Source organism: Mus caroli, unplaced genomic scaffold, assembly GCF_978045245.1.
Source record: "Mus caroli unplaced genomic scaffold, Mus_caroli_1 scaffold_16, whole genome shotgun sequence".
Lineage (NCBI taxonomy): Eukaryota > Metazoa > Chordata > Mammalia > Rodentia > Muridae > Mus > Mus caroli.
In genome coordinates this window covers 10,605,001-10,630,885 of record NW_028227271.1, presented here as the reverse complement: position 1 = coordinate 10,630,885, position 25,885 = coordinate 10,605,001, and the positions used below count along the sequence as shown (strand labels likewise).

The window sequence follows — 25,885 nt, the reverse complement described above, 5'->3', positions numbered from 1 at the left end:
GTTAACAGGCAGCCTGAGGCAGAACAACTTTCCTGCCTCCCAGTATGGAAACCATGTTGAGCTCCAGGTAGTCTGGTGTTAGCATCAAGTGCTTAGCTCCCCCTACCGTGCCGTCAACATCTGAAACCGTCTTTACTAGATGAATTCAAGCAACGAGTCTGAGCCCCACTGTCTGTGGATTTCCCATCAATAAATCAAGAGCATCTGGATGCTGAGAAAATTAATTAAAGCTCGTAAAACTCCTTGAAATTGGCATGTTCGGCCACATATGCTACAAAATATTTATCACACCCCAGACTGCCTGGAAACACGATCAGTAGCTACTAGAAGAGAAGAGATTCTAGAATGTTAAATCAAAAATTATAATCTTTCCACCTTAAAGGACTATAGCTTTAAGAGGAGAGTTTACCTGTCTAAAGAGGACAAATGAATAGGACTTCCTTTTAGATGAAAGTATAGTAGTTTATATTGTTATTCTAAAAGCTGAATTGTAGTTAAAAAAAAACATTTCATTTTGCTAAATTATAGTTTTTTTTGAAAAGGCATTCAAGAAATATCAACAAATGAAGACCCGGGCATGGTGGGGCACCCCGTTTAATCCTAGTACTCAGGAGGCAGCGGCAGGTGGATCTCTGAGAGTCTGAAGCTAGCCTGGTCTACTTGGTGAGTTCCAGGCCAGACAAGGCTACATAGTGAGACACTGCCTCAAAAGGCGGAAGAGAAGCAGACAGAAGTGAGTCTGCTAATCTCCTATGTGGCTACTCCTTACTCTTTAAATCTGTAAGCTTTTATTTTATTATTAAAAAAGTTTTCGTGAAACAAAACAGAGAAGACAACGTAGTAAGTCACCATCCGAGGCTACTGGATGACACTCGGGTGTTTTCTTTTTTTTTTTTTTTTTTAAATATTTATTTATTTATTATATGTAAGCACACTGGATGACACTCCAGAAGAGGGCATCAGATTTTTTGTTATGGATGGTTGCGAGCCACCATGTGGTTGCTGGGATTTGAACTCAGGACCTTTGGAAGAGCAGTCTGCACTCTTAACCACTGAGCCATCTCTCCAGCCCTCAACTCGGGCATTTTCTGTCCACAGAATCTCTAACAGAAGCTAACACAAGCGTCTCAGAAGCACAGCCTGCATCGTTGCTCAAGTGGACCTTCAAGTCTCAGTGAGCCTGAAGGGTCTGGCGTGTCCTGATGCAATGAAGAAAGGACACGTGTGTGCCGACCTGGCGTCAGGGTCGGCTGTTCTCAGCCTGTAAGAGGGGTCTCTTATTCTAAAGCTTAAGGCCCCCACACGTGAGAAAGGCAAGCTTGGAGGGAAGGCTGTCAAACACATCTCTTATTGGTGATTGGAACTGAGTGCTGGTAAACGGGCAACAAACCCCTAACAAACAGCAAAGCCAATGCTCGAGTCACATACACTTGCGGCTCAGGAACTTCACGCTTCTCTCCTGTTTTCTGTACACTCTGCCTTGGGTCTAGAACGGCTCAGTCTCCAAGTCTTCATTCTTTAGGCTCAGGACGACCTTCTTTCACTTCCTGATGCTTTCCATCACAAATCACCCGGGACAAACAGCCTGCGTCTCCCCCTTTATATATATGTATATAAATACATACATACACGCATATTTCATTTCTAGTGCCTTTTTCCTCCTCTACCAACAGTTAATTCTTTCATGATTGGACTATTCTTGTGTTTGTGTTCTTACCTTGTGCCTTACCCCATGCCTGGCCCAATGCGATCATTCAATAAAGGCATCTTGCAAGGAAACCATGTCCCCAAATTGAAATAAGCATGACAAAGTTGAATATTAAAGGCTAACATGCACATGTGAATATAGTGTCTTTCTTCTTTTACAGGAAAAAGACAAGAGGATATGCAAAGTAGACATCACTACCCTGAAGTGATCCCATGGTCAGAAAAAGATGAAAGGGCCTTAAGAAGCTAGATCAACAGAAGCTGCTGTGACTTCCCTCAAGAGTCCCCACGAAAGTGTGCCAGCTATACCCTGAAGGGCTAGCCTCCAGACCAAGGGCTCAGTGGCTTGATTTCCATCCTGCCCTTAACAGCGCCGAAGAGGCATAAAGGTGTCATTAAGAAACACGGGCTGTCTCTGCAGGACTTTCTCACACTCCCATTACCATTGGGTGGCGTTTGATCTTTGAGTCATGGGCTGAGGTGACCCAGATTCAAACTGGTGATTATTAATGTCGCATCATGGAGTCCTTCCTATTGCACAGCACTTTGGAGTCACTCAGGAACCTGCTGGGAGATGCAGCACTGTGTGTTGCTATGCTGATTGCTTTATGGAATATGCTGCTAGCGGCCTCGTGATTCCCAATGTGGGCTCCTGATCGAGTCTGGCCTCATTAGAAGGTGACAGACATTTGAGGTCTGAGAATCTGCTGGGAAGTGAATGGTTCAGCTAATTGCAGAGCACTAAAGGTACTTTCTGGGTCTGGTCACGCATGCAATCTATACCAGCCAGGACTAACACAACACACAAGGGACTTCCCTGTGTAGCATGCAGCTGCCTGATTTGCCTGGGAAAGACGTGAGAGTGCTATCGCAGATCTTTAAAATATTAGGAAACCAACTCAAGTGGGCCTATCTTCCAGCAAACCCTGTCATGGCATGGACATTTTAAACAGTTGTTATTACGAAGTGACTTTACAAATCTAAGTGAGCATAGCACCCCCCATGTTTCCCATGATGAACACACTGGTCACAGTTACCACTTCTTACCAGAGACAAGGCAGCCATTGTTGTACATATATCAACACTGGTAGCTTTCTGTTTAATAACCCTGCTTTTCTTTTGATTTTATTTTAGGGTTTTAGGGTTTCTCCGTGTAGCCCTGGCTGTCCTAGAACTCAAGTGGACCTCAAACTCATGGAGATCCACCTGCCTCTGCCTCCCAAGTGCTGTAGCATCCCCACCTCCCAGTTTTATTTTATTTTTATTTTATCTTCAGCTATCACATTGTACTGTCAATGACCTATTTAAACCAACCTTCAGGTCTGGGAAGTACAGACTCCCCGAGCTCTTCAAACGTAGCAATTTCTGGGTTTTGAATTGGCCACAGGGAATAATGAATGACTAAAGCTGTAAGTTGAACCTGGCTAATAGGAGTAGTTTTGAGTGGACTCAAATAATTAATTAAATGATCAATTAAATAATTCTACCCATCCATTCAAGTAGTGAAGGTGATTACCAGTACCACTTCACAGCTGCTAGTTACCACCCAGCCCCCACCGCCACCCCCCAGGATAAAGCCTCCAACTCTCGTAGTTTAGAATTAAAATTAATGACTTAAAAATGTCACCATGACCTTCACATCTAACTGACGAGACCGAGGCAGAGGAGAGAAAAAAAAGACTCAAGATTTACTAAACTGACTCATCCCACTTTGGCAAGGTAGTTAAGAGGCGACAGTCATTTCAAAGCGTCTGCTACACAGAACATATGTGTGTAAGCATCACGCTGGGTAGCAGACCACGGACATCAACCATGTTGGGTAAGCAACACTGATGGTTCATCTACCTCCCCGCTTCTCTTTCCTTTGAACCCCTCAACCGTAGCCATGCTCTTTCTATTCAGGAGCTGCCAAGGCATGGCTGCCTACCAACTGCAGTGGACTCCTCATCAGTCCATTGGATTAACCTAGGCCGCTCCACCAAGCCCAGCGTAAAGACCCAGGAAGTATATCAAAAGGCGTTTTGCCTTGGGAGGCAATTTGTCTTACTATAGTTTTTTAAAAAAAAAAAAACAAGTATCAAATTAAAGTATGATCATTTCTGGACAGATCGGTTGGCTAGGCTTCTTAGAAAGTTGATCCCCTGCCAATTAGTCACTGGAACTTGAGACATTAATACAACAGCTCAGGCAACTAGGGTTCCTAGCAAGCTGGTTGAAATCACTTAGGGGATTAGATGTGCAGCGCTGGCATTTAGTAAATGACAGGCCTGTCATCATCAGGAGGCCCCAAAGCCTGTCTGAAGATGCTTCCCCTACCTGCCTCTTATGTAGGCAGTGTGGCTCATGATGAAGAGGAAGGCCCCAGAGCTTCCCTGCAGATGTCCATCTAGTCTGACCAAATCCCTCTCTGCTGGGAAGTCCTGGTTCATCTATCACCGTGGGCTGGAGGAATGGAAGGAAGGAGGCCATGGCCAGACCAGTCTCTGACTCTACCTTACTCTAGCTTTATTCAGACAAGTGGGAATTTTCTCAGAAAACATGCTAGCCAGGTGGCAGCGGCACAGGTCTTTAGTCCCAGCGTCTGGGAGGCAGAGGCAGGCAGATCTCTGAGGTCAAGAACAGCTTCATCTATACAGTCCAAGGGCAGTAAGGGCTACACAGAGAAACTAAACCATCACCACGACCACCAACAAAAAGAAAGACCCCTGAGCACCAAACAAGAAAGACTCGGGGGGGGGGGATCCTGGTTTCTTTTGTCTTAGTCTTATCTACAAACCGGTCCCTAAGGGGCAGCTCTGTAGGGACAGGAAGCCATTTGCTAACTTTTTGGCCTTAGTATCAGAATGCGACTATAGTAAAGCTTTTTGTTTTCCCTGAGCACTAGCTGCAGTGAAGATTCTGTCTGTTCGCACCTACTAAGCACCTACCCTGTTTCCCGAGGGGCAGAGGAGAAAGCAGAGAGACGGGTCTAGAGGCCTCTGGCAAGAGTCACGGGTGGGGATGTGGGTGTCCCTAGAGAATGTGGGGATGTTGCTGCTGAGCCACGAGCGCCGGATCAGGGATTCCTTGCTGATCCCAGGTGCCTTGCGCAGAGATGTGGCTGGTACAGGTGCCCTTTTATAGGATTCTGGAACCCAGCACAAACATGGGATTAGCTGCAAAACTTGAGGAGAGTTAAACCCTCCAATGCAAATGGGAGGCAGCCCTCCCTTGCTCTCCCACGATCTCTCAACTCTGTTAGCTATGGCTTAACTCTTCCTGAGGCCAGCGCCCCGCAGTGTTCACGGAATGATGAAAGGGAGAGTCTTCAGTTACACTGGGCCAACCACCGAAGCAGGTAATTCAGGTAGAAATGTCCACTTTGAGGCCTGGGATACGTGACTTAGCAGTGTGCATTTGCTAGGGAAAGAGGCACGGAAGAGTTGAGCTTTGTGACTGGTTACACCTACAGAGCAGGAAGTCCAAGGGACAATGTAAAGCTAGTCAGGTATCAGAGTAGTACGTTTAAAAGCCTTTTAAAAAAGTAAATTGAACTAAAACCATAATAGCAGGACCAGGCAGTGGTGGCGCACACCTCTGATCACAGCACTTGGGAGGCAGAGGCGGGAGGATCTCTTTGAGTTCAAGGCCAGCCTGGTTTCCAGAGTGAGTTCCAGAACTGTCAAGGTTACACAGAGAAATCCTGTTTTGAAAAGGCAAAAACCACAATACAAGAGGAGGAGGAGGAGGAGAAGGAGGAGGAGGAGGAGGAGGAATAGGAGGAGGAGGGAGAAGAAGAAGAAGAAGAAGAAGAAGAAGAAGAAGAAGAAGAAGAAGAAGAAGAAGCAGCAGCAGCAGCAGCAGCAGCAGCAGCAGCAGCAGTAGCAGCAATAAAAAATCCAGGAAGCTGAAGAAGCGTCCAATGTCCTCCTGATTTTTGCTAAGCAGACACACTCGTGATGCTGACTAATTTTTTTTTTTCAAGACAGGGTTTCTCTGTGTAGCCCTGGCTGTCCTGGAACTCACTCTGCAGACCAGGCTGGCCTCGACCTCAGAAATCTGCCTGTCTCTGCCTCTGCCCCCCAAGTGCTGGGATTAAAGGCGTGCGCCACCACCGCCCGGCAGATACTATTTATTCAATCACTGTGTTGGGTAAGGGACCCAGGGTCTACACGTGCCAGACACATGCTCTCCCACAGCCTGAGTGGACTTTCAAAGTTCCATGTAGCCTGTGCATGTCTGGGACAATGGCCATGCTGGACAAGGACAAGCAGCATCTAAACATTCAAAGACTTCTAAAAAAAAGAGGCAAAGAAATCAGATAGGCAAAGGATTCTCTAGTCAATGTCTACAATACTATGTAATCAGTCATTTTCCCAGGCTTGCTAGGACAAACTTCAGACCTATAGTATCCTAACTGGGAGAAACACTGCGTGTTGGTAACATTGTACTGAGACTCTGATAATGAGCCTAGGCAAAGCATGGATACAGTTAAAGAGAACTTTATGTTCTGGAAGACAGGCTGGCTCTAGAAACAGCTATGACTAGCCAGGTTAAAGACTGCTTCACTTGTCCAAAGAGACGGGAACTGGGCTAGAGCAGCGGTTCTCCACCTTCTTAATGCTGAGACCCACCCTCTAACACATACAGTTCCTCACGCTGTGCTGACCCTCAACCATGGGATTATTTTATTGCTACTTCATAACTGTAATTTTGCTATGGTTATGAATTGTAATGTAAATATCTGATATGCAGGATATCTGACCGGTGACCCCATGTGACAGGGTTGTTCAGCCCCAGAGGAATAGCAATTCACAGGCTAAGAATCTCTAGGCTAGAGGGATAGATAGTTAAGAGAGGAACCACTCTCTCAGAGGACTTGGGTCTGGTTCCCATCACCTTCATAATACACCTCGCAATAGCTCCGCAGGGATCTGATACCTTCGTCCTGCCTCTGTGACTACTAATGTGCACGTATGTTCCTCCTGCCTCTCCCCTTCCCCCAATTAAAAATAAAATAAAAAAAAACCCCTAACAATCTAGAAATGGTAATCAGTATTCCCATTGTTGAAAGAACAGACCTGTATCGATGTACACACAGAGTTAACTAAGGACTTATACTAATAAAATTCTATTTAAAAATGTCTGATCTTATGATTCAAATTTCTTAAAAGTCAGATGTTCAATGGTAAATAAAATTGTAATAAACTCATAATTTGTCAGATAAGTTTTAAATTTTTTTTACTGTGCTATAGTTGGATAGCTTCTTCAACAGGCATATTTTTCTTTCTTTTTCTTTTTTTAAAAAGCGATTTATTTATTTTATGTGTATGAGTACACTGTAGCCATCTTCAGACACACCAGAAGAGGGCGTCAGATCACATTGTAGATGGCTGAGCCACCATGTGGTTGCTGGGAATTGAACTCAGGACCTTCGGAAGAGCAGTCAGTGCTCTTAACCGCTGAGTCATCTCTCCAGCCGAGACATATTTTTCTTGATCATAAAACCATGAATTTATTAAACAGTCATAGGAACTCAACATGTAAGAAGATGTAGGATAAAGTCATTTTTAACTGTATGCAAATTTCACTTTCTGAAAAAGGTTGGAATAAGCTGCAATTTTCCCCTAGTCTGCCAATACCTTTTCAAGTAGAGTACTTCCAAGTTTAAAACAATGGGCTGATTGTTAATCTGGAAGAAATTACAGTAAATATGCTTAAGAGTATGGTAAATGTACAGGAACACAATACGCTCATTATGTCCTTTTTCAGATTAGTGAAAGATAATGTTAACTGTGACAGAGTGACAAAAATATAATATGAATTATGTTTTCAAATAATATTTCCACAAAGCTCTCTGACTTCAGGCAACTGCGCTTGCTGGGGGCCAGCGAGTGTCAGGCAGAGGTAGGCATCTGGTTCCTCTCTGACACGAATCACCATGAACCATAAACAGAGCAGTGATCCTGGTAGCACTGGGCTCTGTGACAATCTGTTACAATAGTTTGTCAGTTCTCAAATGAAAGTAGCCATTCAGAATGGATGAACTAAAGCGGAAGGAGGGAGAGGCAGGGAGGCAGAGAGGGACGGTGAAGGAGTGAGAGGGAAGGGAAGAGGAAAGTCAGACAGCATGGAGGTCGTCCTCTGTAGGGCAGAGAACCTCTGCCACCATCTAATTTACTGGCTTTACCACAGCTGTGTACTGGACTCACCTGATTGGCTGATTCAGACCACGTGTGTGAGAGGCCGCCCAAGGTCAGGGGGCGTGGCTCAGAGGCAGAGTTAGTGTTGACCCCACATAGGTCTTTCTTGGGTTCAATACCCAGTACTGAGAAATAGCTCCCAACCCCTTAAAATCTCTGTGCATTATTTGTCCTTTGACAAAGTTCTACAGGTGCTTATGACTAAATTCTTTAATAACTACATAGCCATCTAATTTTTCCATTCTATATACAAGGAAGATGAAGCCCAGAGACACGGAGAAACTGACTGAAAACCACACAGCTACTGGTCTAGAGCCCCACTTGGGTGATTTTCAGTGAGAACCGAACTGTCTTCCTCTGCATGGTGGTTACTTGTGAGCTCACAGCTGTCTCTGTCTTAGAAGCCCTGCTCACGAGTAAAGAGGACAACTGGTCAACATATTCTGTCAAAAAGTACTGAAGCGATGTTAAAAAGCCAGGTGGCACCAACACAAAAAAAATGACCAGGAGGCTCCTCGTGCCCTAGTGACCTGGTCACCTCCTCTTGACACAGCCAAGTCCTGTGCAAGGCCCTGCTGTTTGGTTTCCATGGGTCAGGAAGAAGAGGGGGAAAAATTGATTTTTCTTGGCTTACTCCTTAACATTCAACAGAAGGTTAAAAAAGTACATTTTCCGATCCCTCAAAATGGAGAAAGCTGGCCTGCTTTTCTCACACTTGGCAGGACTGAAGGCCGTGTTTTTGGCTATTAGCCCGCTTAGCTGGTTGCGTTTATAGACAGCTCACCACGGGAACATACGCGATTAAGTTCGCTAAACACCTATGCATATCTTCTCCTCGCCCTCCACATTCACAAAAACAGAGGAGGCTGAAGCATTCCAGAGCAATGTGAGGGTCAAGCTATCGCTTCAGCCCCTTGCTCCAGACTTGTGTGAGAATGGGGGCTGAGGCAGCTCAGTGGAGTTACTCACAGGATCCTGGAAATGAACAAAGCTAAGCTCAGAAGGCGGTGCAGAATTCCCACAACACATCTGCACTTTCTATAAGAAACATCTGCAGCTCCTCCATTGACTTCAGAGCTCACTTTATCTTTCTCAAAAAGAAATTATGTAACATGTATAAATTGCTAGAGCACCGCCTGGCTCGTACTTGTTAATTACACAGACACAGAAGAATTGAAAATGTCATTTCTCTTGACAGAGGTGACACAAGTGCTCCAGCATCTGGGTGATCTTACGGGAAGCCTAACATGGCCTGGCACAGGTCCTTTAGCGCAAAGCAAAGGGCCATACGATTAGTCTCTTTTTAGCTCTGAAACGAGGAACTTACGATTGATCAAGCATGTAAATCGCCCAATTGGAAATTATCAGTTACACGGATGGACTTACAGACTTGTGACTTGCCTTGTGAGGGCTGGAATCAGACAGGGGGCAGGGCTTTGTGATGGATCTCTCCAGATTATCATGCTATTTGCTTCTCACTGAAATAATAATAATAATAGCCCAGATGCATCTACTGAAGGAATAATATAGCTCCAATCAGTGAACTTTTGCTGAAGTGAAACAGTCTAATATTGCTATGACTAGGCTACTGTGTATACATATATGCCTGTGTGTCTATACATATATGCCTCTGTGTGTTTATGTGTATGCATATATCTCTCTGTGTGTGTGTATGTGTATGCATCTCTGTCTCTCTGTCTGTCTGTCTGTCTGTCTCTCTCTCTCTCTGTGTCTGTGTATAGACAGAGAACTGGCCAATATAGGAAAAGCTTCTAACAGATGTTCTATTTTAATGGTAGTAGCTATTGAGGAATGGGTCTCTGTAGCAAAGGGCCCATATGCAGTGGGCGTGTCTATCATCCTGAGGACTCAGCTATGTAGTAGCACAGATCTCAATTTACCTCTCCATGAACCAAGGAACCTCTGAGGAGGTTTAATTGATAGGCAGTGCCCAAGGATAAAGGGGGATGGAGAAAGAGAAGGACTCTATGTAGGGATGACTGGATGCTCTTTCACTGCTCTATTCTACCTAGACTAAGCTAACTCCTTCTAATTTGATGAAAGATCCCAGCAGACCTGGTTACTGGGCGCATTTGGGATTTAGTCAGTAATCTAACCTCCAGGGTTCAAAGACCCTGGGTGAATTTGTGCTGTTCCCGCAGGGGCTCCATGAAACGTAGCATTTACGAATCTGGACCAAACAGCACTATTTACTGTGAGGTGGAAAATTTCCAGAAGTGCCAGGAGAGACGTTGGCATGTATGCAAGTCAACTACTGTTGAACCCAAAGAAGCATTCTGTTCTCCGGGATGCTTCTGAGGCACTGAAAGAGCCCGTGTGAGGAGCCTTCCGGAGAAGCACCTCAGCGCCTTGCGTGCATCGGATCCCCTCTGGCTGTGGGTGTTGTGTTTCAGGGGGAGGGGGCAGAAAACCTTTCTGGAAACAGAGTCCCCCAGTCCGATCCCAGTCTACACTAGCCAAGTCCCAAGACTGTGTATTTTCTTATTTTCAAGTTCAGTATATCAAATATATCTGCTGGCTATTAGCGGATTAGAGCCACCACTGTGTTTAAAAAAAAAGTTGGAGGCCCACAGGAGAAGTAGACTAGGAAGATTTGGTGCCTGTAGAATAGATGAAATTATTTGCTATCTCCTGTTTTGTCTTAAGTATATTTTAAACTTTCTCTCTCTCTCTCTCTCTCTCTCTCTCTCTCTCTCTCTCTCTCTCCTGTTTCAGCATTTTTGTTTTAAACCACTCTTCAAGGTCCTTCAAAAGGCAAAGTGGAATAACCTGAATAAAAGACAACTTGTCAGATGCTATCCAATGGCCTAAATGGATAATTACGATAGTCTCTAAAGAAAAACAAGGAAGAAGACCTGAAAACACTAGCTACTTACAAGGTCTTCCCAGATAACCTTTCCCCTTTCCTGGGGGAAGCCCAGTGGCACACAATGTTTCTTTAAGTTTCATTTATTAAGTTCAGAGTGTTTGTTCAAGGCAAATGGTATCCTAGAAAACTGGTGGCTACTCTATACTGGTCTCTTTTTGTTTTTACTTTTTAAGGCAACACAAACTGAGGAAAAGGTGGTTATAAAAAAAAAAAAATCACAGGAAGCCAAATAGCCTTTATTTAAATTAAAAGCAATCACAGCCTGATTCTTGGAGCACACTAGGAAATGCTTTTGGCACGCAGCTGCTCCTAGGGGCCAATCTCATGTGTAATTGGAAACATTTCAAACAGAATTGTTACTAAAGTCACAGACCATAATTGCGAACTGTGGGCCCAGTACCTCCATAAAAGAAGGGCGGGGTGGGTCTATGGGAGAGGACTCAAGGCACTGAGGGGGACATCTCAATGTAGAATGTCACCCTTCACGGACAACATGTCTCTTTCCAAAGGCCTACTGAGAACAGAAGAGCAGAGCAGAGCTGGCAGGAGCTGCAAACCCACAAGTAGGACCGGGCACCAAGACATATGAAACAACACAGCCCCTAACTTGTTTTCTGAAGAGTATGTATGTAACGTGCTGGCAATGAACGGGATCGCTCCAATCTCCCAGGGAGGGGAAAAAAAAAGCAATGTCAGCTTAACTAGCCAGTTGATTTTAAAACTTTTTAGAACAAAACTTGGGGGAAAGGCGTCACGTAAAAAGTGAATGGCAGCTGTTGGCTCCCTTGCTTTCTCTGTTTTCAAATGTTGACACCGGCTTCTGCCTATCTGGGGTTTTACCTCATAGGTAAATGACCACGGGAGGCAGTACTGCCTTTGTGTTCTCAAAGAAGTCCCTTCAGATGTGACCATGAGCTTGTAGTTGAAACAGACAGACATAGGAAGAATTATCGAACTGTCTGAAGAGGCCTGCCCCCCACTCCCCACCCCGCCGCACCCCCTCCCGCACTCCATAACTGGAAACAGGCCGTGCCCGTGGACCAGTGGTTCAGGAACAGCTCGTGGAAAAATCGTGTCATTTTGGCACACAGAGAGATCTGATTAGTCTGTCGTATCTTTGTGCCAGAAGCGTCATGACATCAGCATGCCCCAAGCTGTAAAGTAAGTCTCTTTCCACCGCGCTCCTCAGGAGAGAGGGTCAAGGGAAACAGGCTTGCAAGGGTTTCTGGTTGCTACTGGCCAGCCCATTCCGCTGGTCCTGGATGCTCACGCACCAGCCCACAGCAGGAGCCAATCTCCGCCCCCCCCCAACCCCCTTCTGCTCAGCATTACTATAAACAAGGAGGTTTGTTGGTTACCAGGGTGCTGAGGGATGGCTTATGCTTATATCCAAAGGGAGGAGTCCAGAAGGACAGAGCAGCTCTGCTGCCCTTGGGCAATCCTGGTCTCTGACATACTGTTGGAGGCGCTGGCTCCCTTTGCTGCTGAGGCTTAGAGGCACAGCACTATTGGCAGTGCACGGCGTGACCTCCAGATAACTCTGCTTTCCTCCCCCCATCATTTGTCCATACCCACTTTCTAAAAGCATCACTGTGCAACTCTACAAATCTCTACCCAAAAACCGGGAGAAAACTAACGGTCCCTTAGCATAACCACAGGGAAACATCTCCTTCCTAGCCCTTATTCCTTGTCACTGTAGAACATTTTATACCTGGATTCGCACAGTTCTAATATTCTCACAGTGGTAAGAGGTGAATGAAGAACACGGATTTATATACCATGGAGAAAACACAGAACTGTTTTCCTGGGGGGAGGGGGAGGAGTCTATGTTGGTCAGATGACATAAACATTTCTATGCTCACATGAGAAACACTTTGTGTGTGTGTGTAGGTCTTAGCATGGAGGTCAGAGGGTGATGTCCAGCATTCTCCTCCATGTCTCCCCACCTTATTTAATTCTTGTTTAGACAAAGTCTCTCACAGAACTAGAACTTGCTGATGGTTGATGCTGGCTGGCCTGGGAGCAAGCTCTGGTTCCTCCAGCCCTGCTCCCCTGGTTGCTGATAAGCATAGGTGACCACACCCAGTTTTGTACATGGGTCCTGGGGATCTGAACTGAGGCCTTCATCTTTGCAGAACAAATACTTTCCCAACCGAGCCATCTCTCCAGAACCCCATTTTGCTTTTTGGAATTCTACTTCTTTAAAATGGAAGATTTGTCCATTAGAAACGTCTTGGTTCAGGGAATTGAATGCTGTAATTAAAAGATCAGCAAACATAACCCTGATCAGACAGACAGTTCAAAAACACCAGGTAGGGCATTCTAAGAGTTACTTGATGGTAAATAATTTTTAAAGAGTTTTCATTCTATTTCTCCAGCCTTAGGAATGTCACTGGGGAGGGGCTCACCCATGGTGACCAGCACTTGCCCATGTTAGCCCACTGGTACAGCAAAGTCATCACTTTACAGAACTTAGTCTTTTTGTGCGCTACTGACAAGTTACTGTGGACTTTAAAGAGATTATCTAATCATGATATTTCACAAATTTACGTCCCAGCTCACTTTTGAAATTCCCTGAGGAAACTGTAAAATTTAACTCCGATTTTAGGGCCAACTCAATCATATTCCAGCTGTTAACTGCAAACTTTTTTTTTTCCCTAGCTTGTATTAGGTGTTCTTTCATAACCCAAGCTGACTCATTACAACCAAGAGTGAACCCACGGTCTTTGGTTATAAAAAAAAAAAAAAAGTCAACCCTTTAAGCTTCATTGGGCGTTACCAGCAGAACTGATTGAATCTGTCACTTTAGTGACATATAGCAGTTTTCTCTTCAAAAGAGTCTATGAATCAACAGGCTCACTCCGTGGTAACTCTCTAACTAGAACTAAATTAAGAATGAAAAAAAAATTAAATTACTAAACTCATTCACTCATATCAGCCTGTCCATCTTTAGACATCATTCTGCGTGCACCCTCCTCCCCCAACTGCCCTTCCTTTCTAGGGCTTATTTAGAAACCTGAGAATTCATTCACAAGTCATAATTATTATTTCAAATTATCAGTAAGTATGCTATCTCTTAACTGAGGGCAACATCCCTTTATTTCTAGTGCCTTTTGTGTATAGCCCTTGCAGTGTTAACCTTTAAATCTTTAGTATAAACATTTCTGGAAGCGCTTATGAAATATCTCCTCCTGTGTTTCCCGACTCCCTGGTTGATGGCATTTAGGGCTCTCTGGTACCAGCAGGTGTTATATTTTCCTTTGTTCAGGCTCCAGCTGGCTACAATGATAGATTCTTGTCCCAGCCACCTAGGCTAGGACCACATTGGAGGCAAAATGAACCCAGCTCTACCAGACAGCAAGATAAATGGCTGCTGTTTAAGTTTTAAATCCCCTGGTGGGAGTAAATATTGTGCTAGGGAAAAAGGCTTGACAAACATTGCGTCATCCTTACGGAGCTGTCTTGATTAAAACAGAATTTTTAGATTAGGTTGGTCCTAATCTAAAAGTGTATCTATCTTGCTGTCAGGGTTTTTTTTTTTTTTTTTTGGTCCCCCCCCCTTCTATTCTAAAAACAGACATATTGTTTGGGATGGTCAAACACGGCTGACACCTCCCAAGGGGCACGGTCCCACTCTTGGTAATAGAAGGCCTCCGAACACTGACACTTTACTGAGGATAATGGCGACAGCAAAGGCTTAGTCAGAAAAAGGCCAGTTGTCACCTAAGTGACAGGCAACAGCTGAGCTCACACATCTGGAGCTAGAGGAGGGCAAACCTTTGCAGCCCTCACTCTGTCTACACCTTGGGCCTGTCTGAAGAGACAGATGAAGTTTCTTTAGTCCGAAAGTACATTAAAAATATCTGATGGCGAACCATGTCAATTATATAACATCAGCGCAGACACTGCCTTCCCAAAGCGCTGATTAAAACCAGGCGGCAGACAGAACTGTTCAGGGACAGATAGGAGATACAATTTCATCAAGTATAATTTGTCATTCATAAAACCTACCCTAAAAGCCACAAATGCAGCATTCTTTTTTTTTTTTTTTTTAACAGCACAAGTGCACTTGGGCTCCGCCAGCGATTTTTACACATGCTCCTTTTAGGCCGGTTCGCGTTGCGTTCTTCTCCTTGATCCTGGCTGCAGTTCTGCCTCTGACACGTTTTAAAACCAGGAACCAAGTGCGTCAGGCTTAAGAATCTGAGTCCTCCAGGGGAGGGCTGGGACTCAAAGCTGTGCCAGCGGTCCCCGCGACCTCCCCGGTACACCCCCCGTCTTCAGTCTCCCGAACGCAATCTGTGGACAATTTTCCCAAAGTCCCAAAAATAACACGGCCCTGCCAATAGTCGTTGGCGATGCCGTTTGTTTTTCTTAGAGGGCAATGAAAACTCAACAGCTTTCTGCTGCATCCCGAGTCCCGCTCCTGCTAATTATTAACAGACCTAGTTTCTTCAACTTTTTCTGCCAGAAGGGAGGACGTCGCGGCTCCCCTTCTCTCCCACGGGCGAGCTGCGTGCAGAGCAGGGGTCTCCACCGAGGGCAGGCTGCGGCTGCCTCTCCAGGGCAGGCGGCCCTTCCCGGGCGCGCTAGGCGCCTAGCCTCCCCGCCGACGCCAGTAGGTGACAGGCGATCCTCAGCCACTCACCCTCGCCTCCCCGATCTCGCGTGGCCGGGCTCCGGGCCATGCAGCTGGCCTCGGCGCAGGGGGGACCTGGCTGCCACGCAGCACGAGGGGGCCGTGCGCCCAGCCTCTAGGCAACCACAGCCCAGCAGCTCTTCTCGTGCGGTCCCCGCGCTCCCAAACCGCCGGACGTCCCACCCCGCGCCGTGACAACGCGGCCCGAGCCGCGGCGCCCCTCGCCCCTCGCCACTCACCCCACGCGCGAGCGGCGGCCGCGCGGTCCTCTGCTGTGGCGCTGAGAGCTGCGGTCCTCCGCGTCAGGCGCGCTCCCGCGTGCGCAGCCCCGGGAGCGTCCGCAGCCGGGCCCGTAGCGCTGCGGCCGCGCGGTCCAGGTCAGCGCAGGCGGCGCGGAGCTCGCATGGTGGTGGCGGCTCCCGGGCCGCTGCTCGGCTGCAGGCGGAGTGCGCGCTCCAGTCCCGGCCGCTGCAGAGCACCCGCCCCCGGCCGTCGCGCGGGCGCCAGCGAAATCCCGGAGCGCGGACGCAGGGGATCCAGGCGGCTCTGCGCGCCCACGCGTACAGTGCGGGGCCGCGATCCCTCCCGCGAGGCAGCACCGGCCGGGCTGCGGTCTGCAGGCCCGCCAGTCTCCGCCCCGCTCCGCCTCCGATTCTGTGCCCTTTTTAATGCTGTTGCCCAGGTTCAGCCAATAATCCAGATGGATTGATTGAGAGATAGGAAAGGTGAAGGAGAGGAAAGGCGAACCCAATTTCCTCTGATCAAACACTTTGACGGGGTCCCTATTAGGGTTCCCTTTCCTTTGGGGGCGTGTACAGAGGGCACGAGTTAATTAAACTCTGAATTCCTTCCGGAGCTCTCGCCCCTGATAAACCCACCTGGACTCGATCCTATCTTGTGTAATTCTCCAGACTGGCCTTACTTCAGTTAGCTCCACAGAAAAGGGGGTGAGATTTCAGATCAGGAAGGCCAAACTGATCGTTTCAAGGAAAAAGCCTGAGGGTTGCAGCTGAGGACCCTCGGGGTCCGCGGTGTCTGGGGCCAGGACCAAGTTAGCAGGGTGCACTAGATGCAGCGTCCAAAGCCTTCATTCCACCATGAGGATAATTTTTCATTGACCAAGCCACTCTCCGTGTTTTCACTGTACCCGGTTCCCAGGGCTGGGCTGGGCTGGGCTGTCAGGCTCAGTCGCCCACGTTCAACAGGGACTTTGGCTGTTTGAAAGTTCTGCCCTGACATTTGCGGGCCCCTTAAACCTTATCCTCTTACCTTCTCTACTCCCGGATCTGTGGAATGGGCACTATGATCCCATATCTCAGAGGGCAGAGTCCACTGCGGCTGGTAATGACAACTTGAAATGTGTCCCTACAAAGCTGGATCTTTGTGGACCTCTCCATGTCTTCTAAACCTTCTAAGATGCTGAAAGAAGCATCCTCCAGGACAAGAAGGCTTTGAGTGTTTGAGTAGGGAGGATGACCTCGATTGATGGATTTGTATCTTTTGGAGGATAACCAAAGCTGACAGACCATTTTAGGACATTCTCTGGTAGCAAGCATTTTCCATTTTCTTTAGTGGCGAAGCAAAGAGAGCTTCGTTAAAAATGAAGCCAATGGATTACGCGAAGATGTAAAGTGATGATAACTAAAGACAAACGAGGGAGCTCCAAAGCTAGAGTCTGTTTTCCTCATCTCTTACTCCTCAGTCGGTTAACATCCTGGATGCTACTGACCCGCACAGGCTGCTACTAATGAAATCCTCTCCCTCGTGACCCAAGCCTTTTCGCTCCTCAGAATTTCATTGGCTGTGGCCTTTAAAGTTGTATCTCTTCATCTTGTCCGTACAAATACTTCTTTTAAGCTATAAGCATGGAGATACTAACTAACCTTTCTGCCCGAGAAAACCGGCAAAAAAAATGACTCATTTCATGTCTAGACATAGTGGAAAATTAGTACTTTTAAAGGGCGAATTCTACTGTCTTTATTAACGTCTTGGATTTCTATGCTTTTTTTCCCCCTTAAAACTTCAAAGTACATTGGGTTTTCAAAAATTAAAAATTGAGCGATGTAGTGGATTTATCGACACAGTCTCCTCCCTTCTGCGGCAGAGTAGGGTGGGAGAAGCTAGAGGAAAGGATACTGTGTAGCCTGCACTTGGACCTCCCTATTAAAAGGAGAAAGTGTTCCGTATGTTATGGTATGACATGAGTGTGGTTGCAGAGGGCTTGCAGCTGTTATATCCCAGAAGCTCTCCTTAAAACTGAGCATCGAGCCTGGCGGCGGTGGCGCACGCCTTTAATCCCAGTACTTGGGAGGCAGAGGCAGGTGGATTTCTGAGTTCGAGGCCAGCCTGGTCTACAAAGTGAGTTCCAGGACAGCCAGGGCTACACAGAGAAACCCTGTCTCAAAAAACCAAAAAAAAAAAAAAAAAAACAACAACAACAACAACAACAAAACCCAACAAACAAAAACTGAGCATCGATTATCGGATGTGGTGCAAACACATCATGCAGGAGGATCCTCTCAAGAAGTGGCGATCTCTGTACTAGAAAGAAACACCTTTGTTTCTTTTCAAAAACACTTTGAAAAGAACTTGCTTTTCAAAGCAAGATGCTCAAGAAATGACTTGGGCAGTCCAAGGGATGGTCTGAGATACGAGTAAACTGATTTTACATCCTAAGCCCCATCATTTACCAAACGGAGTCTAAAGGGGTGTCATTAGCATCAATGACCCTAAGTTCCTCCTTGGTAAAGAGGATGATACCCAAGTCTGAGAACTATCCAATTCCTGGGCTATTAGCCTGCAGACTTTATGGATGACGTCTCTAGATCACCTCTTTTCTCACTCATTTTCCCTTACTCCTGCCCCCGTGCAAAACCCCACAAATTAGAAAAAAAGACACCCTCCTGTCAGGTTGCGGTGGCTGGCTTTGAAGAACTGGAGATCATCTCTCAACCTCCCGAGTCACTATGGGTACGGGCGCATGCCACCATGCCTGGCATAAGAAAAGTAGGAGACCGTTTTGAAGTTTAGTGTATTAGGACTATATAGATGGCTCTGCAGTCAGGAGCATTTATTGATCTTTCAGAGGACTGGAGTTTGGTACCCAGCACCTACATGAGGTGACTCACAACTGCCTCTATCTTCAACTGTTGGGGATCCAATGTCTGCCCTCTTCTGGCCTTCACGTGCACCCATACACATAAAATAGTCACTCCTATAGACATAGAAACACACATAAGAAAATACATAATAAAAATATGTCTTAGACAATAAAGTTTAATGGCACAAATGAAGTCTCCATTGTGGACTACCTGGCTGTTCTGAGTCTCCTATTAATGGGACTTGTTCTTCTTTGTCTTGCCACATAAATAGGATATCACACCTTTTATATGCAAATCAATTCAGAATCATTTTAAAGCAATGATACAAATTTTTATAGAAGTTAGATCCACAAGTATTGTGCTGTAACTCCAAATTTCATATGTTGAAGTCATTATCTTCAGTGCTTCAGAGTGTAACCTTATTTGGAAACAGGTTTTTATAGATGTAACCAAGTGAAACCAAAGTCTAGACTGAGCTCTAATCCTATATGATTGAGTTTTTCTTTTGTTGGTTTGTTTGAGACTAGGGTCTTACGTAGCCCAAGTTATCCTTGAATTTGCTATGTAGTTGAGGAAGACCTCCAATTTTTAATTCTCTGCCTTCATCCCTCATACCTTATCTTGCATGACCGGTCGTATGAGAAGGAAACGTGGAGTTCAGGAAGGATGCCACAGGTGTGAATATAAAGATGGTGGCAATAATTTATAAGCCAAGGAACATAACAGAGTGCAGTGAATTATCCAGAGCCAGTTGAGTGAGGGACAGCTCTCAGAAGGAACAAACAACGGCTCTAACTTGATCTCACACCTCTCCATTCCTCACCTGTGAGGCAATGTCTTTGTGTTGTCTTGGCTAGCCCACATACGATGCTTTCTATGGCAGTGCCAGTCATCAAATGTGGTACCCAATGACTCACGCTAATGAATGTTCTTAGCTCACTCAGGATGAAGAATTCACAGCAGTTCAGACAAAACGGAGACTTAAGCAAGAACCCAGGAGCGCTGACAAGCCTGACTGGATATCCAGGTCTGATTGGCTCCTTTCTCTTGTTTTTTGTGTCTCTTGACCCCAGATCTCGATTGTGCAGACTCGGCCTGACATAGAGATTGCAAGGCGCATGATCTTGCCTGTAGTGAGCAGTCAGCTTGGAAGACCTGCTCCTGTGTTACCAGTCCACGGTGGCCCTCCTATCCTTTTTGGGACAAAGTCCACTGTCCTCAGAGTAAGAAGAAGACTCTCATATTTGCATGATGGAGATTTCCTTTCTGCCCTCACCTGTGTTGGCACAAATCGCATCAAACTATTTACAGCTCTTCAAATCATCACACTATCTGAGCCCTGTGTGCTTTGTTGGCACCTAGGAAGTTACCTACTTACCACTGCCTTCTTTATTATCAAGTTCTTTCTGCCCTTTGCTCAACCACCCACTTCTTGGTAGTCTACTATGCGCATGCTTAGATGGTAAGCACTTGACTGATGATGCCACCTCCCTAACCCAAATTCTAGCCTTTTACTACCAAAATGGAGATGCCAAGACTGGAGAACTTATTGGTGTTTTGTTTATTATTATTATTTTGTTGTTGTTGTTATTTTGGGACAGGGTCTCTCTGCATAGCCCAGGCTGTCCTGGCATTCAGAACATAGACCATGCTCCCCTTAAATTCAGAGACCCACCCACCTCTGCCCTGGAGTGTTAGGATTGAAGGCATATACCACTATATCTTGTGTATTTGTTTTGTTTCCTGATTCTGGTTTTCTTATTTACACTCCAGAGGAGTCAGCTTCATATGCCTGCAAGTTTGAGAGTGCAAGACATGAGAAAAGTAAACATCCCTTTAGTGCATAGCTATTGCAATCCTATCTGTTGGGCCCCATGTTTTCTCTGTCCAATTCAGACACACAAGACTTCCTAGCTCACATTGGTAAGGACTGAAAATGTAAGAAAGTGACACGGTGGCTTCAAGCATCCTGGCTGGAGATAACCCTGGGCTAAAGGTGACACTTCTGGTCTTTTTCACCTAAGGGCACCTCTGGAATGTGGAGTGGGCTCCCTGAGGGAAGGAGGGGAAATGAAATCTCTTCTTGACCTCAGAAAGGTTAGATCTTAGGTGTTCTATGTGTGTATTTGCCCTTGTAGAAAAGAAGAAAACAAAAACAACAACAAAAACAAACCACCGTAATTCCTGTTACAGACTCCTGCCGCTTCTGCTACGTTTGGCTCCAGGCTTGTAGATCTCTACTGCATAGTGCATTCTTTTTTTTTTTTTTTCTTTTTGCATAGTGCATTCTATTTCATAAATACCTTCCAGAATAACTTGTGATGTTCACCACAGCTTTCCCCCCGAGAGTGCTGTTGTGTAACTTGGGTCCAAGGCTCCTAGATTTCTGGGTCAGGACAATCCTACTTCCTCTTCCTACACTAACTTCCACCTGAGCGCAGGATTTGTGGGGCACTAAAATTTAAAGTGTAAGACAAAAGATTATTATGTGCTCAATGGTATGATGGGCTGCGAGTATAAAAAGGAACAGCTTTTAAGTGGGGACTGCCCACTTTCCCCCCTGAATGTTACCTCAAAGAGGACATTGGTTTGGGCCTCCACTTCTGGGCTTTGCAAAGCAACTGTGAGGGAGAATTCAGATAAGGCAGTGGTAGCAAGAGGCTGAGAGGAAACTGGGAATTGGCTCCCACACCAGCCCCATCCCGGCAGGATGTGGTTTCCTCATAGGTGAGAGGCACTGATGGCCGGGAAATTACCCTTTTATGTTGGGGTGCTAGCCATGTGACCCTGTGTGACATTAGCAAAGTGATCTGTCACTCATGATGCGGTTGAGCAAAATGCACAAAGGAAGTCAGTTTACTAACTTAACTCTATTAGGTTAAAAGGCAAATGGAGATCGAAACAATAATCAAAGGGTAATATTTAATTCATGGACTTAGTTCTCTGACAGCGACTTTCTCTTTTAATTTACTTTCTATGTGGCAAAGTAATGAAGTTTGAGGAAGCTTAAAGAAAAAAAAATGGAGGAAATCCTTGTACCACACCACTCAACACAATCCTTTCTAGAGAACTCCAGAGTTCAAACCCACTATTTTCTTGCTAAAAGAAGAATCCTATTTTGCTTAAAAGCAGAGTAATTCGATATGAGGAAGAAAAGGAAAAAAGCCCACAAAGACACTAAAAGTGATTCAGAGCAGTATACTTTCTTCAAGTGGACGGCTTGGGCTGGAGAAATGGTGGGCCAGACTCTGCCTGCCAATTGATCTTCTGCCTTTGCAAATCGCATGACATCTTGTTTCATCAGAAGCTGGGATTTGTCCATTGACAGTTACAGACCTGGTCTCTTCCTAACTTGTCAAATGGGAGTAAATCAGTAGGCGATCCCACTGGCTGGGCGGGAAGAAATGGATATACGTCTTAGCTCAGTGATTCGGGAGTCAGGAGAGGTGTGGGGGTGAGGATGGCTGGGAGGACCAGTGAAAGGGGTGCTTTTCAAAATACAGCCAAAGAAAAGGGCTAGCCTGGGAAGGTGCTGATGCTATGTTAGCCTGACAATTGAGGTGGGTGTGGCTGTCAGAGGGTGTTTGCCAGTGGAGCAGAGTTGTTGAAACAGATATAAGTGATTGAGTTTCCCATAGTGCACTTGTGTGAGGAGCGGGTGTGGCAGCAGTCCCAACATGGCACCCGGGACTACAGCTAAGTCTTATGACTTGCACCTGACTTCCTCATACACCTGAAAATAAGCCACGACCATCGTGAGAGCTGCGCAGGTGCACCATGATGCTGGCAGTGTAAACAAGTCCATATTTGGTGGAGACTTGCCCCTGCCGCCCTGGTTGGCTGAAGCTTCATGCCTGGTGAGGTGATGTAGCCTGCCGTGAGTGGATGGGGGCTGAGAGTATATAAGAGTGAGAGGCCCCGGGGTTCGGGAAGAAAGATGAGGAGAAAAAAGATGAAGCGAGAGAGATGAAGACCGAAGCTTGCTGAATAAACTGCTGTTAGAAGAACTGGTGGTCGTGTCGTTCTTGCTGGTCGAGAGCGGACGTGACACACTTGCACATCAATGAAGGGAAATGACAGTTGTCCCATTATCTTATTATCATTATTTTTATTAGAGCCTTAGGGGTTAATAGCTGAACAAACTCTGAATTTTCTTCTACTGTTTTAAATTAAAGGCACACGTTGGTCTACAACATCTAAGCAGAAGGCAGCAGTTGATTTTCTTTGCTAATTTATGAGCATGGTGGCATTACTGTCTCTTAGAGACGTGTTCTCTTCTTGTTCGGAGGGAGTTTTGTTTGCAATCCTCCATGAGGTGCCTGCGCTTTATCATCGTGATCCCTCACCTGCCCCGTGCATATCTGTTCATAATGTTTGATGTATTTTCCAAGGTGCTTTTAGGTTCTGATTAGCCTCTTAGCTCTTGAAGGATACAGAAGATTTCTTAGATGCAGGGGCCGTCTCATTGGTTGGCCTTATACCTGCAGATAACCTGAATTTCAACAAATAGTGAATTGTTGCTGTTGTATTTATTCAGTGTGTAATCTCACATGCTAAATTATGTTCTCACACAGAATCATAGATTGTGTCTGCATTTTTATTTTGAGACAGAATCCACTGTAGCCTGGGTTAGCCTTGAACTCTCTGTGTACCTAAGGATGATCCTGCAGACCTGACCCATTTCCTCTACCTCTCAAGTGCTAGGTGTCCTGGCATCTTCCTCTATTTCAGGGTGAGCTCAGAGTTTTATGAGAGAGATAAGTATAAATTTTGCTCCTTGTAATGAGAGACAGCTCCACAATATTAATGGGCCAGCAAAGAAAGGGTTAACTCAGGATTTTGGGAAGGTAAGACAGCCTGTTTGAGGGAGGTGGGGTTCAGTGGAAGAGGGCCGTGATGAAGGGGAGACATTCTGAGGGAACCCAGAAGTGGTTTAGTATGGGAGGGAACAAGGGAGGTAGAAACCTCAAGATGGTAGGCAAAAGGGGTTCATATCATCTTATCTTCCATGATGGCGAGGAGGAAAGTACTGGCAGAGGCACTGACTACACAAATGATGGTTTCCTCAGGGCAAGCCTGTTCTGACTGGCAGTAGTACTGCTCACCTCACTTTCCTGTAAGACAGGTTGCTGTGCTTAGGTTTGTACAAGGAGTGTGTGATTGTGCGTTTGTAACGTAACAATACAGCTGGCTGACTTCCGTACCTCTTCAAGGTGAACAGAAAGAGCAAATGACTGAAAATCATGGAGACCTGGGCTCTGGGTCCAGGCGTATGCTCATGGGTATGTGGAATGATGACAATGGGGATTTCCGGAAAAATTTCAGCACAAAGATTGGATATTTGACCTTGTGTGTTGGAGGTAGAGTGTGTTTGCCTGTGCATATTTGAGTTTTTAGATCTAGATGAATTCCAGTGAGAATAGGAGACAATCTGCAGTAAGGAGATTATAAAGATAAACAGGACAAAGCTAAGTAATCTAGTATTTCTCACTTCAATCCAGGAAGGGATTAGTGATGGACTCAGTCTTCTGAATTGTCCCCATTAGTAAATTTCTATAGGTGAAATATGAATAAGTTTCGATAGGTGAAATATGAACAAGTTTCTATAGGTGAAATATGAAGTACCATGAAAGTTTCCCTTTTACTCCTGGCCTCCCATCTTTCCCCCTTAGACCCGTTCTTCATAGCTGACAAGATAAAGCAAGAAAAGTGACAGGTTTAAATCTTTCAACAATTATGGTGTATCACAAAAGACTTTAAACTTAAAAGGGCAGACTCATAAGCTCCCAGGAGATTTGTCAAGTGACACCTACACAGGAGTTCTTAGTAAAGGAACGGACAGCCAACTCAGGAGCGGCTGTGGGCAATACAGAAGGTTTGTTACTTCTGAGTGCTTCGCCTATTTAAGAATTTAAGAAAATATTTAGTTTAATATTCCAAATTTGTGTGCCAGGCGGTGGTGGTGCACGCCTTTAATTTCAGCACTTGGGAGGCAGAGGCAGGAGGATTTCTGAGTTCGAGGCCAGCCTGATCTACAAAGTGATTTCCAGGGCAGCCAGGGCTACACAGAGAAACCCTGTCTTGAAAAACAAACAAACAAAACAAAAACAAAAACAAAAAAATCCCCCCCCCCCCAAAAAAGGAAAATTTGGAGTCAGGCCAACTGGGCTCTTTGATGGAGAAATTCCAGCAACACAGAAACTCAGCGTGCTTATTCTATAGATTTGAACAGAGAGGTGGGGTTATCACACACAGTTGAACTAAAGGGGGTTATTACATATAGATAAAGAGGCAGAGTTTATGGTATTGGGCAGGGGCAAGGAGACATACTCAGCTAGTGTTGGTAAAGGAGTAGTCTCTGTAGGAGAGCAGTCTCCAGGCTGTAAATATCTGGAGGAAGGGAGATATGGTGGACATTTTTGGCATAGGCTGTCAACATCTCCACTCCTGAGAAAAGCTTTGTTATTGTTCTGAGCCTCATCCTGGGGGGAAGGCTTTGGCTTTCCTCCATGGTCTAAGGCTACAGAGTCCTTGACATGGCTGCACCCATGTCAAGCAGTATATATTAGCTCAAGACTTCCTATAGTGTGACCCCTGTGTATTTCACACATGTCCAACACAGGATAGACCTAAGCTTGACAAAATGACTATGTAGTTTTTTTTTTTTTTTTTTTTTAAAGATTTATTTATTTATTATATGTAAGTACACTGTAGTTGTCTTCAGACACTCCAGAAGAGGGCGCCAGATCTTGTTACAGATGGTTGTGAGCCACCATGTGGTTGCTGGGAATTGAACTCTGGACCTTCGGAAGAGCAGTCGGGTGCTCTTACCCACTGAGCCATCTCACCAGCCCGACTATGTAGTTTTGTAGACAGTAATTGGTCAACAGGTCCAACTGCTTTTAGAAGTCACTCCCGGGAGATATAACCTGCCATATAATTGTACAGGAAGGACCTTCTGTTTCCTTGGCAAAAACTTGGCACTTTGGACTTGGGGTTGGTACTAAATGGTCCAGGTACAAGTTAAAACCAAAAGGAGGCCATGGTTGACTTCCCTACGTATTGTTAAAGGCAATGCTGTGGCAGAGGCAGACAGTCCATACCTCCGGCTGTGAGGCTCAGCCTGGCAGAAAGACAATCTAGGAGAAGTATTAAGAGGCTTGGATCAATGTACAACATGCAATCTAGCCATAAATCATTGCCTGTGAAACGAAGAACTGACATTGGATCAATAATTGCCAGAAAAATTAAAAATTTCACTTAGTGAAACTGAAGGCAATGTTGAGCAATTAAACTGACAATCAGTCTGCTCTTCAGGAAGGGCAGCAGACCAAGACGCTGCCCCCACAATAAAGCTTGAATGAGA

General features: G+C 45.6%; 1 protein-coding gene across 2 annotated transcripts in view; it reads right to left on the bottom strand.

Moving 5' to 3' along the window:
- Positions 1-15,836, bottom strand: part of Prickle1 (prickle planar cell polarity protein 1) — a 94,844-nt gene extending 79,008 nt beyond the window's left edge. For both annotated transcript variants that reach the window (XM_029469806.2, XM_029469809.2), the window contains exon 1: positions 15,658-15,836. The gene's annotated coding sequence lies outside the window, so the exon portion shown is untranslated. The remainder of the gene's footprint in view (positions 1-15,657) is intronic.
- Positions 15,837-25,885: the final 10,049 nt, after the last annotated feature.